This window comes from Colossoma macropomum, unplaced genomic scaffold (genome assembly GCF_904425465.1).
Source record: "Colossoma macropomum unplaced genomic scaffold, Colossoma_macropomum, whole genome shotgun sequence".
Classification (NCBI taxonomy): Eukaryota; Metazoa; Chordata; class Actinopteri; order Characiformes; family Serrasalmidae; genus Colossoma; species Colossoma macropomum.
The window spans coordinates 6,683,518-6,697,643 of record NW_023494803.1 but is presented as its reverse complement, the minus strand read 5'-3'; the positions used below and the strand labels follow the sequence as shown (position 1 = coordinate 6,697,643).

The 14,126-nt window shown below is 39.6% G+C and overlaps 1 long non-coding RNA gene across 1 annotated transcript; it reads right to left on the bottom strand.

The window, feature by feature from the left end:
- Positions 1–4,424: 4,424 nt before the first annotated feature.
- On the bottom strand, positions 4,425–5,505 carry LOC118823744. The gene is made up of 4 exons (XR_005008553.1): positions 5,397–5,505; positions 5,093–5,222; positions 4,582–4,746; positions 4,425–4,486 (listed from the first exon to the last, which is right to left on the bottom strand). It is a non-coding gene; the product is annotated as an uncharacterized LOC118823744 (long non-coding RNA).
- Between the last annotated feature and the right edge of the window lie 8,621 nt (positions 5,506–14,126).

Here is a 14,126-nt window from a genome sequence, read left to right as displayed (position 1 = left end):
ATCTATAGTTTATAATCATGTTTTAATCAAAATTTTTATTCCTACATCTTTTTAATTTTAATTGTTTTGAATTCTCTTGAAGGTGCTACATAAATAAACTAGGCTTGCCTATATAAACACACACATATATATATATATATATATATATATGTATATATATATATATATATATATATATATGTGTGTGTGTGTGTGTGTGTGTGTGCATGTGTGTGTGTGTGTGTGTGTGTGTGTGTGTGTGTGTGTAGCTAAACCAGTACTAGCCAATCCGAGCGCGGGGGGGAGGCGGGGCTTCCTGAATACAGGTGGAAAACAAAATAAGCCATAAAAGCTTCATCAGCTCGACTCAAAGTCTTTTAGGTGCGGCGTCGATCACTATAAGTGGGACCAAAGCTGGTTGTACATTTACTGCCCACAGTCAGCGCAGAAATAGGGTGTGGTTATTGCAGTCAGTCCACTGATAAGGGACATATTATTAGTCACTTTCGTTTTCTTGCTCAGGCTGGTTAGTGGGCTGATCTTTGTAGAGCTGTACGAAAGAAGGAAATAACGGAGTTTCGCAAGGTCTGCAAAACACAAAGTGGTTCTCATGGGTTGAGCTGTTTGGTTGGTTGGTCGTTATTTATCGTGTTTTTTTATGTTTAATCTGTATTGAATTTCCAGCATTGCAATTGTAAATTCAGAGAGAAAATAGATTAAGATCGTATTATATATTATCCTAATCTCCTCTTTTTTCTTTTAACTATAGTTCTCCTGTTTTTAAATCTATTTATTTATTTTTTAATTCCATTTTGTGTTTAGCCCTGTCAACATGTGAATATCATAATCAATTTCTATTTTGAATTCCTAAACATTTAATCTTTAGCCATTCATACATTTATGAATGTAAAAATCCACAGATATTAAACAGGTTTTAAACAAAAGTCCGTCATAATATTAATGCTACATATGCTTTTGAGATGAGGAGGGTCTCTGGTGGAAACGCGCGCTCGGAGACCTTCTTCTCCACCGCGAGGCGACGACTGCCCGTAAAAACACAGATGGGGCTAAAGTGACCAGAGCAGCGCTGAGTTCACTGAGAAACAATTCGGCCTGTAATTTTCTCAGAAGATCAGGGAGAAAAACAGAGACAGGGCCGATTCGGACTAAAATCATCCGGGACCCCGTGGAAATTTGATCCCGTCCTAATGGGCTCCCGTTGTGAACGGAACTCCGTGGAGTTTTGCTAAGTTGCCAAAAGGTAGTTTTAACACCATCTGACAACCTTACTGAATAATGAGGTTGTGACAACGTTGTTCAGACAACGTAAACGGCACCGCCTTTTGGCGACGTTGTAACAACGTTGTAAGAAAGTAGAAAGTAGGTTTTCTGTAGCATTGGCAACATCAATCATCAATCATTGGCAAGTTATACGTTTAAACATGAGCGTTTGTTTGTGCCAGGTATCTCTGTATCCGCCAGAACGGTTGTCATTGCGTGTAGACTGTCCATTAAACTCCGAGCATGAAGCTAAACACCCACAGCTCCAGCTCAGCCCGGCCCAGCCCGGCTCAGCAGCTGACCAAACGGCTAAACCGAGGCTGCTGTTGTGTCGGTCAGCCAGAAACCGGCGTTTAAAAAGCTGCATATCTGGTTTTCTCGAGGAAACATTAAAGAATAAACACACAGTGGGTTTAGATGATTAGTTTTATTCAGTGTAGCCTGTACATACAGTTCATCACCCGTAGACCATCACAGCCGAGATGTTATACCGATAACACACTCCCTCTTGTATTCTGTTGCTTTTATACAACAGTTAAATAAATAAAGTAATAAATTAATAAACTGGGCCGTGAACGCGGCGTTTCATATGTTTTAATGTTCGCAGTTCCTTCCGCCAAATTATAGTTCCTTAACAAGCAGCTCGTTGATAGGTCACAGTAACGAGCTCCGCTCACTCGCTGCACAGCCGGCAGTTCGCTCTCCAGCTCCACACAGACCAACTGACAGTTTGGGAATTTAGTGTAGTCTCATCTTCAGAGTCTGACCAAATCGGCTGTCTGTCAAATATAATCTGCAAAGTACCCATTTTCTGTTTGTGGCAAAGTAAGAAGTTCAAATCGCTTGAGCGTCTCCTGTCAAAGTCGTTGCTTAGCAACGGCGTCTCAGCGGAGTGATACAAACACTGTAATAACAGCAGAGCCGGTTTATGAGCAGGAGGCGGGCTTTACTGCTAGAGCGTGATGATTGATTGCCGAGCGGAGCAGCTCATTGGCTGTTTGCGCTCACTCGAGTTTAAAAGCTATTAAAAATATAACAGCGGTGTTAAAATGTTTTATGCTGTTCTGTTGGTTGCATTCTTTTCCATTAAAACATGTTTAAGCATTTATAAACTATGATTTTGCTCAAATGCTCCTTATCAACCCATTCATTTTGGACTCGATCGGGAGCGCCCTCTAGCTCCAGAAAAACCCAGAAGACATTGCAGAGTGGGAATTCTCCTCTCTACAAGCTCTCTGATTGTTACTAATTATACAACAGTTAGTTCCGGCCACGCAAGCTGATTGGTTGAGAAGGTTCTAACCGCGCTGTTATTTCGCCATAACGTCACGGGTTTTTCCACAAACACTGTATCACTCCGCTGAGACGCCGTTGCTAAGCAACGACTCTGACAGCTGTAGGAGACGCTCAAGCCATTTGAACGATTTTTACTTCTTACTTTGCCACAAACAGAAAATGGACACTTTTAAGATCACATTTGACCGACAGCCGATTTGGTCAGACTCTGAAGATGAGACGACACTAAATTCCCAAACTGTCATCACCACTGAGCAGCTTTTCAGTCAGCAGCTGTGACAGAAGAACAGCTGAACAACCTGGAATCAGCCAGAAATGAACCCAACACCATTCGCCAAACGTGTAGTCTGATCTTTAGAGTCAGACCAAATCAGACTGAGACATAAAACTGACACAATAAAACAGAAAAGCTGCTCAGTGGTGACGGTTTGGGAGTTTAGTGTGAGGAGCTGGAGAGCGAACTGCCGGCTGTGCAGCGAGTGGGCGGAGCTCCTTACTCTGACGCAGCAACGAGCTGCTTGTTAAGGAACTATAATTTGGCGAAAGGAACTGCGAACATTAAAACATATTAAACGCCGCGTTCACGGCCCAGTTTATTAATTTATTACTTTATTTATTTAACTGTTGTTGATATTTTCTCGTCTCTGTGTGAATAACCACACAAAGTGAAGTCGTGTATGAGCATCAATCGGACAAGAGCTCCATTCATGGAATTCAGGTGCAACAGTGTGTTAATTATTCTGGTATAGATGTTTGTGAATCGAGCAGTGAGAGTACACTTAAAGATCTTCAGCCTAGACTGAGCCAGAAAAGGCGGCCTTTGGTGTAAAACTGTAGGAAATCTCACAGAACGGTGAGCGGGGTCAGATCCTCCGTGTGAAGCTGTAATACCTCTGCGGTCCAGCAGGGGGCAGCAGCGCACTTTAAGAAACACCAGTGTAGATCATTTTAGACCTACAGCTTTAAAAGGGCGTTAACACCAACGATTCTTCAGACACTCAGGAACTCCTGGCCTTTTTTCATGCGTTGCTTGTTTCTTGTATGTTCGTGGACTGATCTTCTGTTATTTGTTATCTCTTACCTCTGGTTCTGTTTCTCCTTTTCTTGTTTCTGACGTGTTGTTTATTTATTTTCTTTTACAAACCAAATTGTTTTAATAGAGAGCTCTACATCTAAGAAGGGTATGTGGCAAATGCAGCCAGTTTTAAAAGTATTAATCTCTGTTATAATATGTAACCAACACCAAATGAACAAAACTACATATACAAAGCACCAGAAAAAACAAGACGAACAGCAAAAGAATTAAGGGGGGGAGTCGAATTTTATTAAGAATTTGATTGAATAGGGGAAATTTAGTATGTCCAATTGGCCTGACTGCATGTGTTTGGACTGTGGGAGGAAACCGGGGAACCCGGGAAACCCACGCAGACACGGGGAGAACAGGCAAACTCCACACAGAGAGGACTCTGGTCGCCCAGGCCCTTCTTGCTGTGAGGCGACAGCGCTACCCACTGCGCCACCGTGCTGCCCGAAGAACATACAAGAAAATGAAAATAAACAACTACTATAACTAACTAATAAACCTAATGTCTGGTGGTCAAGAGTAATGGTTAATAATCTATTATTCTATTACTAATAATCTATTACTATTAGTTCATCTTCTAATAGTAAAATGTAAATAATCTAGATTAAATTTAAATAATCAAAAGTAAAATTTTAATTGTCAAAAGTCAAATTTTTATGGTCAAAGTCAAATGACATGAACTACTAAATATCAATCAGTGAAAGAACCCTAAATGCCTTAAAAGTTCTAGAAAGCACTTGGCAACGTTGAGTATGTCTTTAATTTTAGATATGATGTTCTTGAAGTTTAGACTTTTCCCTTCCTTCCAAATCAGCAGCACAGCAAACACCACAAGCACAGCTGCACCTAACAATTTGAAAACATAGCTTTAGTTCAGGGTTCTAAAAAGTTTAAGTGATTTCATATGCAAACAAACACAATGCAAAGACAGTGTTGCATACCAGCCAACAATAGAAAGAGAAGAGAAGGTAAAGGTTCTAAAAGTGTTAGAAGGCAAAGGGCAACATTGCATATGTTGTTTAGCTGAGATGTTAAGTTCTTGAGATTTAGGCTTTCCTCTTCCTTCCAAATCAGCAGCACAGCAAACACCACAACCACAGCTGCACCTAACAATTTGAAAACAGCTTTAGTTCAGGGTTCTAACAAGTTTAAGTGATTTCATATGCAAACATAAACACAATGCAAAGACCGTGTTGCATACCAGCCAACAATAGAAAAGGATGAGAAGGTAAAAGTGTTAGAGGGTAAAGGGCAACATTGTATATGTTGTTTAGCTGAGATGTTAAGTTCTTGAGATTTAGGCTTTCCTTTTCCTTTCAAATCAGCAGCACAGCAAACACCACAAACACAGCTGCCCCTAACAATTTGAAAACAGCTTTAGTTCAGGGTTCTAACAAGTTTAAGTGATTTCATATGCAAACATAAACACAATGCAAAGACGGTGTTGCATACCAGCCAACAATAGAAAGGCACGAGAAAGCCATCCTTTAAAGCCATGAGAAAGCCATCCTTTAGAGCCCTCAAGGGTGGCTGCTTTTGGAGGATCAGCGATCACCACTCTGATTTCTTCTTGATCAAGTGTCTTCATGTTTTCATGTTGAAAGAGAATTCAAAGAAAACTCAGTCAAAACCTAGTAGCCATTAATATTATTAAAACATTTCTAATAATAGAATTCTTTTCACATAAAAAGCTTGTTCTAAAGTCTGAATTCTAAATTTCTGAATGTACTGTAATGTCTAAGAAAGCTGTTCTTACCTTTAAAGATTCTTTTTTTGACATTTTATATATTAATGTATAATAATAAGTTGGTTGGATAAATAATAATAATCTCTAGGTTTGGTTAAATCATAAAATTCCTGTATCAGCGAGCTTTTATACTTTACTGAAAGCTGCCCTTTCAAGTTTGATGGGTTGTGCAACCAATCAAATAATAATGCATGAAGAGGCGGGCTTGTAGGCTGGTGAACAAAATGGACAACAGCAAAAGCCTTAAATCCTGACAAGTCATAGCAATAAAATAAATTTGAATGTACTTGTTTTTTCAAATCACCAGCATAGCAACCACCACAACCACAGCTGCACCTAACAATTTGAAAAAAAAAAAATCCTGTCATAAACTCAGTTTTATGCTGCTGTTTTGTGAAACATGAAAAAACTGAACATTTTTGCATTTTGCTAAAACAAACATTGAGATGGTTCCAGATTCCAGCCTGAACTGGGTGAGAGTGTGTTTAACAGAACAGACTGGCTAGTCAGGTACCACCATCATCAAATATCAGGACCTCCGCGTTCCCCAGATTAACATTAGCAGAGTGGAGCTGTATAGAGATGCTTAGAATGAATCTCAGTTCAGTTTATTTATTTCTCTCTAAATTTACTGTCACTGAATATTCTAACTATCATGTAACTCTGCCACTGGTCTGTGCAGCCAACTCTGGTGTCCTTCATGCTCTGTACTGTCACACGACTTTAATATTATTCTCAGTACAGCTCTCTGTCAAAGTAAAGCAATTCAGCTAAATGAGACTCAAATCTCATCCACGGCTAAAAAGCAATGAATGTGAACATGGACTGTTCTAAGAACTACTAAAACAATGAAGTATTCAGACCTGGGATATTTACAAGGATTATGTTATGATTTATTTAATCCCAATTAATGAATTAATTAGAGTAATAATCGAAACATATACAAAATCATCATTTACTGAATATTTTCTATTGGGAGCTGTCTGTCCCAAACCCTAATGCCTAAATTTACATTTGTGAAAATAATCAGTTTTTCTTAAAGATCTTTTTTGAGTGAGTTGAAAGATTTAGATTTATCACAAATTAAACTTTTAAATGAAAAAACTTTATTCAAAAATGCTATCTTACGTTTTCATGTCACTACCGAAACACAGAATTTCGTTCCAGCCATCCCTGTCCCTCATGATCAGCAGTTAGATCCCATTGTTTTAATGTAAATGTGTCCCAAAGTCTGAAAATCTGTGTGTAACATTAAGAATCATCACTACTGAAACACAAACAGTCCCCTCCACAAATACAGGCACCCCTATAAATGATGAGCAAAAAGGGTCAAAGAAAGAAATTCTGTTTTGTTGAATTAGCAACAGAAGTAATTTTATTCTAAATTTAAAAAAATCAAGAAATATTTTGAATCATTTTTACCAAAACCAAATGTTACACAAATATTGGCACCCCTAGAAATTGTTAGAAACACAATGTAACTGAAGCATTTTTTTCCATTTATATTTTCGTTTTTTAAGTTGATCAGAGAGTCTGGGAAATTTCAAACAGTTAACAGCGACTTCCTGTTTCACTGCAGTATATATGTGAGGTAACATAGAGGTCAAATTCCCTTGTGTTCAAAATGTCATACTCTACTATATACTGAATGTTGCATAAGTACTGAATACTGCATGCTACTCTTCATTAGTAGTATACAGTACAATAACCAGTATACGTCACATGCCATGCGCAAATAGCCTTCCAACATCCGGCACTGAGCCAATCAGAACCATTTCAAGACCTGCTCCACTTTCCTCAGCCCTCCAATCACTGCTTAGAAACCCCTGCTAGATGCTTTTAGTCAAGAAATGTGTGACTTATAAAAGACACCCCAAACCATACAGAGGGCAGGACGTTGTTTCTACCGATCTCCAAAACCACAAATAAACTTTTAAAAATGTCACATTTGCATTCATCTGTGTGGTTTCTAAACACACCTGTTTTCCTGCAATCTGAGCTGACTGAATAATAAACAGTGTGACACGCGAGCCTGGAAATCTAATGCTGAGTGTATTGATTGGCAGAGTTACTGTTTGGCCCACATTAGGCAGAATGCAGGGCTGGATCATTGGTGAAGGTATGGGGATGGGGAGATGGGGCTGGTTCATTGATAGGAGTATGGGGATGGAGAGACAGAGTTGGTTCATTGGTAGGGGTATGTGGATGGAGAGACAGAGTTGGTTCATTGGTAGAGGTATGAGGATGGAGAGACAGTTGGTTCATTGATAGGAGTATGGGGATGGAGAGACAGAGTTGGTTGATTGGTAGAGGTATGGGAATGGAGAGATAGGGCTGGTTCATTGGTAGGGGTATGGGGATGAGGAGATTGGGCTGGTTCATTGGTAGGGCTATGGGGATGAGGAGATTGGGCTGGTTCATTGGTAGGGCTATGGGGATGAGGAGACAGGACCGGTTCATTGGTACAGGTATGGGGATGAGGAGACATGGCTGTTTCGTTGGTACAGGTATGGGGATGTGGAGACAGGGTTGGTTCATTGGTAGGGGTATTGATTGGGGTGTTCAAACTATTGCATATAACTGTATTCTATTAAAGTGAACAATATGCAACTTTTCATCTGCAGCTGCTGATGTTACAGGCAAAAGAAGGAATTTTGTATCACTCCTCTCTCCACACACTGGATTGTTTAGTGGATCATCTCTGTTTGGCCTCTATATTTCTGCACTCAAAGTCTTCTTTGAACAGTGGACTGTGACTTTTGGTGGCTGATCCCCTAATTTTAAGGTGAGCAGGAGTAAAGGAACAGATAGTATTAAAGTCAATACCTCTTAACAGTTGGCTGCATATCTCTTGCTTGCAATAATTGTGTCAAGCCTGCAACCCACTGACATCACCAAACTTTTGCATTATTCTTTTGTGATCCTTTCCACCCTTTTAATGCAGCTTCTTTCAGTTGTTTGTTTTTAGGGCGTTTCTCACTTCATTCTTTAGGTGGTAAATTGCTGCTCAGCTGCTCAACAAGTGGCAAACTTTCCACGTCTTTCCACTGATGAAGTCGTTTGCTGTGTTGGCAGTGTGTTTTGCCTTATTGTCTTGCTGCATGATGAAGTTCTTCTTGATTAGAGGAACACTGTGGAGGTTGTTGGTGACATCAATGACTGTGACAAATACTGTTTTCCTTGGCTGTCCTGTTTGATGTCTGGTTGTCGGTACACCAGTGGATTCTTTCTTTTGTCAGGACATTCCAAACTGTTGTTTGTGCTATGCTCAGTGCTTGAGCAGTGACTCTGACTGATTGGCTTCTCATAAATGGCTTGCTTCTTTCCTAACAAGAAAAACCTGTCAAATAATTGGCCTTGAGAATTTATGTACACACCCAGCTTCATCCAGCACACTTTTGGTTTCAGTGTACTTTGTGTAAATTGTTGGATTCACAGAAATTAGACTCCACCTGTACACGTGCCATATTTATTTGGGTAGAAAGTTTTTTACTGGCCAAATATGACAATTTTCCTCTGCTATATTCTGATAACATTTGGGTTTGAGACCAACAGATGAAAATTAGATGATCGATCAGAATTTCATCTCTAATTTCTTGATATTTAAGTCTATATACATTAAACAACATATGGCACCTTTGGTGACAAAGCACTCAATGTTCAGTGATAAAAAACAGGACCAGATAGTTTTATATTAAGTTAAAGTAAATAACACTCAATATTTGGCTGCATATCCTTTGCTTTCAATAATTTCATCAAGCCTGTGAACCAATGTCATCGCCAAACTGTTGCATTATTCTGATCTGTCATCCCATATTCATCTTTTCATCTCAAATCCAAATGCCTTAGGTGTACAGCAAAGACAAAAGAATTGGCCTTGACATGCAATACATACTATTTTATGTAGACACCCAGTTTCGCCCAATGCACTTTCGTTTCAGTGTATTTGAAAACTGTTGGATTCCGAGAAGTAAGACTTCACCTTTACATGTGGTGTATTTAATTTGCTAGAAAGTTATTACAGCCTAACTGGCCAAATATGAACTTTTTTTGTTATATACTATAACACCAAATTTTTAGGGGAGCAGAAAAACAGGACCAGATAGAATTAAAGTAAATAACCCTTGATAGTTGGCTGCATATTGCTTGCAGAAACTGCATCAAGCCTGCAACCCACTGACATCACCAAACTGTTGCATTGTTCTTTTGTGATCCTTTCCAGATTTTTAACGCAGCTTCTTTCAGTTGTTTGTTTTTAGGGGGTTCTCACTTCAGTCTCCTCTTTAGGTGGTAAATTGCTGCTCTACTAGATTTAGGTCTGGTAACTTGGCAAGTCTAAAACCTTCCTCGTTTTTCCATAGATGAAGTCCTTTGCTGTGTTGGCAGTGTGTTTTGCCTTATTGTCTTGCTGCATGATCATGTTCATGTTGATTAGAGGAACACTGTGGAGGTTGTTGGCGACATCGACTGTTCTTTTTTGGGTTTTTCTTCACAGCTCTCACAAAGTTTGTCATTAACTGCTGTTGTTTTCCTTGGTCATCCTGTTTGATGTCTGGTTGTCGGCACACCAGTGGATTCTTTCTTTTGTCAGGACATTCCGAATTGTTGTGTTTGCTATGCCCAGTGCTTGAGCAATGGCTCTGACTGATTAGCTTCTGATCAATAGCTTGCTTCTCTACTATAGACAGCTCTCTGGTCTTCATTACAGTTTAGCCTTTTTAACATCTAATGCAGTCTTCACAGGCAAAACCCAGGCCTCAAACCAAGAGTAGACATTCAGAGCTATTAATTGTTTAAGCCATCAATCTAACAGGGCTCACCTGGGCAACTAGAAAAAACAGTTAAAGATCTGGCCTTGTCATGCAATACTTTTGGACTACATGTCTACACCCAGTTTCTTCCAGCACACTTTCAGTTTCAGTGTACTTGAAAACTGTTGGATTCACAGAAGTAAGACTTCACCTGTACACGTGGCATATATAATTTGCTGGAAAGTTTTTACAGCCTAACTGGCCAAATCTGATAATTTTTGCTATACACTGAAGACATTTGGGTTTGAGATCAATAGATGAATATGAAATGAGAGATCAGAATTTCAGCTTTTATTACCTGATATTTAATTGCAGATGTTAAAAAACTTAGAATATGGCTCTTTTGGTGACAGACACCCACATTTTTAGGTGAGCAGAAGTAGAGGAACAGATATTATTAAAGTATGTAACATGTAAATAAGACTTGACAGTTGGTTGCATATTCATTGCTTGCAATAACTGCATCAAGCCTGCAACCCACTGACATCACCAAACTGTTGCATTATTCTTTCGTCTTCACAGGCCACACCCAGGGCTTATACCAAGAGTAGATATTCAGATCTATTAATTGTTTTATCAATCAATATAACAGGGCACACCAGGGCAACAAGAAACACCTGCCAGTCACATGCTCCACGATTTCGGCTCACTTGCTCAAAATGGGTGGTGTCAAACAAAAGGTGCTGTGAGTTGTTTAACACATCTAGATGTAAATATCAGGAAATTAAAGCTGCAAAATATATTCTGCAATATTATCCCATATTTGTCTTTTAATGCCAAATCCAAATGTCTCCTCTGTGTATAAAAAACAAAAGAATTTGTCTTGCTGCGCAAGGAGCAAGGAGACTGTATGTTTAAACCCAGACTGTATGTTTCATCCAGCACACTTTCAGTTTCAGTTACTTAAAAAACTGTTGGATTCAAAGAATTAAGACTCCACCTTAATGGAGCACATGTTGTGTATTTAATTGACTACAAATTTTTTCTGCATAAGTGGCCAAATATGTTTATTATATCAAGTGAGAAAGGCTCACATGGTGACAGATGCTTTTTCTTTTGTGTATTTTCTTTATGCACAGCCAGAAGCAAGCATTACTGTTAAAGGGTACTAATGGTTGTAGCTTGGCTGCCGTGTGTGTGTTTAATATGCAGAACAATGGACTTATCAGGTACAATCTTTATCAAGTCTTAAGAACGCTGTGATGATTGTGTACTTTTGCCGCTGATCTGCGCGACCAACATGACATTTCTACTTTTGCATATCCACAAGACTGTAACATTATCCTCATTGTACTGTATTATATACATTGTATTTATCATTTGAGAGAACAATATGGAACTGATCAACAAACAGCCAAAAAGAGTCACACTCATCACCCCTAATATAGCTTATTACTGCTGTATTTAGAACCATAAAAAAGACAAAATAAATTAAATCATCATATTTATGGTCTTTGTCATGTGTCAGCACTTCACTTGGTTCAGAAATGTAACTGTTTACTACGTGATTGTTTGTGTCATTCTCTCGCATATGTAATAGTGCTGTTTCCAAAATGCATTGTCAATATTTATGCTTCCACATTGTTTCATCCAGCATACTTTCATTTTTAGTTTACTTGAAAGTCAATACAGCTATGGCATGCGCCCGTCCCCCGGGGCCCGATGACGGCTGTGAGAGCCGGCAGGAAGGCAAGGCACGATCTCCGAGCGAGGACACCGGGGAGTTCTTTTGTCTGGTGAGTGAAAATAAAGAAAATAGCTTCTGCGACACTAACCCCTGCCTCCAGCATCCTTCCTGAGCCCAGGGCGATGCATGACGTGCTACAACAGCTAAACGTGACAGACCTAAAATTAAGCCTAGATTACATTATTGAGAAAGTGTAGACTGCTACTAAACCTATGGACTGTTTTAACAAGAGTTGATCTTCCACACACTTAAAAAAATAATTCTTTACTAGAACATGTTTCTATATAGAACAATGGACACTCAAAGAACAATTTGAATTATTAAAGAGTTCTTTGCATCATGAAAAGACTCTTCAGACTGAAGATTGGACAATGTGCAGATGGTTCTATGTAGGACCTTTTTGAAAAGGGTTCTATATAGCACCAAAAATGGCTCTTCATTTGTTACAAGCTTGACATCATAACCATAGCAGAACCCCTTTTCAATCTGAGGAATCCTTTCATGATGCAAAGAATCATGCAAAGGGTTCTTTGAGTGTTTATGGTTCTATATAGAACCATTTTCTTTTCTAAGGAACCTTTGAGGTTTCTTTAAGAGTGCAGTTTTAATTTGAACAATTTTGTGACCTAATGCTAACCACACAAGTGTGTCTGTTTGGTGACCAGAACTGAGCAGTTCTTGCTCTCCTTAATGTACACTAAACTGTACTGTAACATAATTGTGTGCTATACTGGTCTGGCTTTGTGCTTTATTACTTAATTGAGGATCAATGCTACTGCATGTCATTTCATATGATCTTGCTTTTAAAAACAGGACACTGATATCAAACATGGTTAATGTCATAAATGCAGCCAGCTTTGATGGCAGCAGCCTTCATTGGTGTTGGAATGCTCCTTCCTGGATCTCCCTGAATAGTGTCAGGTACACTTAGTGCATGACTGGGTATATATGTGTTTGCATTTGAAATCATTTCAAATCATAAATATCTTGAAATTGTCAGGTGGCACTGCTGAAACCAAGCCCGGATCATCATATTTTGGGCCCCTGGGCACAAATGTTTGGTGGGTCCCTACCTGGCTAGCTTTTTTAGGTGATTTTCTTTTCAGCTAAAGTATACTGCCATGGTGGGCGTGTTTGTTATTTTTTCCCCATTTATCTCTTACCCCTGATGATGCAGCTCACTGCCGCCAAGGACGTATCAACTGGTTGATATTTGGGAAGTCTCGGTTATGCTAACTGCTACTTAGTTAGCTAACCTAACTAGCTAACAAACAATTTTCACCTCTAACTTCCAGCACTCTGGCTGTTTCTCTCCAAAATGTTTCCTGGAAGGGTCGTAAAGATCCCTCTCTTCTCCACTTCATGGAAGACTTTCTTTTCATCCACTTTAGAAGGAATTGCAGAGCGACTTGATGCATGTCTGTCATGTATCGACTTGATGCCTGTCTGTTCTGTTTCACAGACCCAACAGGTCAGTTTTGTTTGGCCCCTGTTTGCTGATGTTTGTGAGAGCTTATCACAACTGCTGCTGCATTTAAGGTGGAACAGGAAAACTCAAACAAAAGCTAGTGAAAAAGAAGCTAAATTCAGCCTTATAGTTTTAATTCTGGTGGTAATTTTTTAATGAGTATCAAAATACCCTACCTAGAGCTTTTATTTACGGGTATACCTGTAAATATGCATCATGGTAGAACATTTTGCAGTACCACAACTCATCAGAGCACCACCACAGCCTGCCTTAGTCCCCTGTAGTCCCCTTAGTGACATCAAATTGATGAGCAGTAGCATTAATTTGAATATAGCAACATTAGTATTAAGGCTCTTTAACAAACTTCTGTTTCAGAGGATCCAGTCATATGCGGTAGAAATATGGGCTGGTTCATTGGTAGGGGTATGGGGAGGAGTAGATTGGGCTGGTTCATTGGTAGAGGTATGGGGATGAGGAGACACGGGTGGTTCGTTGGTAGGGTATGGGGATGTGGAGACAGGGTTGGTTCATTGGTAGGGTTATGGGGATGTAGAGACAGAGCTGGATCATTGGTAGGGGTATGGGGATGTGGAGCTTAGGCTGGTTCATTGGTAGGGGTATGGGGATGAGGAGATACGGCTGGTTCATTGGTAGGGGTATGGGGATGAGTAGATTGGTCTGGTTCATTGGTAGGGTATGGGGATGTGGAGACAGGGTTGGTTCATTCGTAGGGTTATGGGGATGTGGAGACAGGGTTGGATCATTGGTAGGGG